This window comes from Aplysia californica, unplaced genomic scaffold (genome assembly GCF_000002075.1).
Source record: "Aplysia californica isolate F4 #8 unplaced genomic scaffold, AplCal3.0 scaffold00101, whole genome shotgun sequence".
Classification (NCBI taxonomy): domain Eukaryota; kingdom Metazoa; phylum Mollusca; class Gastropoda; order Aplysiida; family Aplysiidae; genus Aplysia; species Aplysia californica.
In genome coordinates this window covers 614,313-616,730 of record NW_004797371.1, presented here as the reverse complement: position 1 = coordinate 616,730, position 2,418 = coordinate 614,313, and positions in this window count along the sequence as shown.

The window sequence follows — 2,418 nt, the reverse complement described above, 5'->3', positions numbered from 1 at the left end:
ACGACATGTTCAGGAGTAGTGGATATCATATTATTATTATTATTATTATTATTATTATTATTATTATTATTATATTATTATTACGATGTCGATAGTTTTTATAGAAGAAATATGAATTATTATGTTTGCTTATATAGTTTTTGAGGGGAAGCAAGAGTAAATTATATTATGCAGCCTACACGGCGCGCGCGCGCGCGCGTGTGTGTGTGTGTGTGTGTGTGTGTGTGTGTGTGTGTGTGTGTGTGTGTGTGTGTGTGTGTGTGTGTGTATCATGTACGTGCACATGTGGTTAGCTGGTCTATTACTGAGAAATACATGTGTTCTGTATTCTTTAACGTCAGTGTGTGTGTTCGATGGCTTGTAAACCTGTGATCTGTGATTGTAATACAATTGCCAGAATGATATATGTGGAAACTAAAACTTAAGAATTATTACTAACTTACTAACTACCCGTTACGCCATCTGGCGTTAGGGCAGTAACAAATGATCTCCAGCTCTGTCTGTTTTGGGCCATCTTGGTCAACGTCCCTTTTGAATGGTTCCAGGACTTCATTTCAGACTCTACAGTGCGTCTCCAGGTCACTTTGGGTCTGCCCCTCTTGCGATGTCCTTCGGGAAGGCAGCTGTCACAATAGAGTCTGGTTCTCTTCTCAGAACAAGTCTAATCCATCTCCATCTTCTCCTTTTTATTATGGTGGTCATGTCCTCTTGTCTACAATTATGACGTGTATTAAATTTGATTGACCTGATTCGAGGGCTAGTATTATTGTTTATCTTAATTTGTAGCCAAATCTTTTCTCGAGTTCATCCAGCATCAGTTCCTTATCACTGATACTGATACACATTTATTTCTCAGTTCCTTTATTCTACCACAGATTCAGTTACTAATATTTGATTAACGATAGGGAATTTTCGCAAACGGAAAGAAGGCGACGTTGATAACACTCTCTTAAAGTTGCAATTGTCTAACAAAACTTATGTCTTATTAGATGCATGGTATACCATTGAGAATACTTGTCTATAGTAGCCATTTTATGCCAAAAGGTCTACTTAGTGTAAGAGTTGACTGATCTTTTCAAATGGCACAAAATTAAGAAAGGCCTTAACTAAATTGTGATAGTGGTAGCTTGAAATGTCAAAATCTGAATTATTTTTCTTTTTTTTCTTTTCTTTCTTTCTTTCTTTCTTCTTCTTCTTCTTCTTCTTCTTCTTCTTCTTCTTCTTCTTCTTCTTCTTCTTCTTCTTCTTCTTCTTCTTCTTCTTCTTCTTCTTCTTCTTCTTCTTCTTCTTCTTCTTCTTCTTCTTCTTCGTCTTCTTCTTATGGTGTTATTATTATGCTATTATATATAGATCTATTTATATATTTTTAAAAATCTTTTTAATTCTAGTTTTTTTTGGGGGGGGGGGGGGGGGGGGGTTCAAACGACGAAATTCAACTAGTTCTAGATCTCATTATTATTGTAGAATAAGATCGCCTGCGCTATGCATAAAGACAGATGGATTGAGTAAGCTAACCTACCGTAGCAGTAGCATTTTCGGCGACCCAAGACCTTTGTAAGATTTAGAATATAAACTATCACGAAACTGTGCGTTTCTTTATATCAAGGGCGTCGTTTTTCACAGCCCCATCAGCATTGTCTTTCGGCTAACCCAGAATTCCTCGTAAGTTACTATCTGCTTATAAAGTAACAGCAATATTCTACAGTTGTCGGACCCCCCCCCCCCCCTTTCTCACGTCTGCCTTTCCAGTTGTCACCTAATGCCTACAACCTTAACTCCAGTTTTCTCCTCCAATATAAAGATAGCAAAGTTGACGAGTTACGGAGCAAGCCCGGCCTCTCATTGCTGGGATCTTTCGGCGCGTTCTTTACGCGCGACAGGTGCTTGCATGTTGTGCGGAACACGTGCGAAATGAGCTGGCGAGAAATACAGTGTGTCGGGAACATGGAGAGTAGCTCTTCTGGAGGCTGTTTTCTCTCGCCACAGCCCCCAAGCGAGCTCCAAGAGGTATACTAGTAAGTTGGATCTCTGCTATTTTGTTGTCTTTTGTTTTGTTTTGGATTGTTTTTTGTTTTTTGTTTTTTTTTTGGTCGTGAGGAAGGAGGGGTGGGGGGTGTCCAAAAAGAAGGGCAGGCATTAGTCTCTGTGGAAAGAGGGAGAATGAGACGTGACACTATGCTAAGCTTCCCGGTCTTGTTGCCAGCAATTTCCGTGAACCCGCCAACACCCTCGCTCCGTCTGTCTTTCTGTCTACTGTCTCAGTCTGTCAGCTCCTCCACCCCCCCCCCCCCCCTCCTCTCTCTCTCTCTTTCTCTCCCCCTCGCTAGTTTAATAAAGAACTGCTGCACATATTTTCGTTCGGCTTACACCCCCCCCCCCTTTTTGGCCCCGTTTTAAGGATTTTGAGGAGTAGAAAAC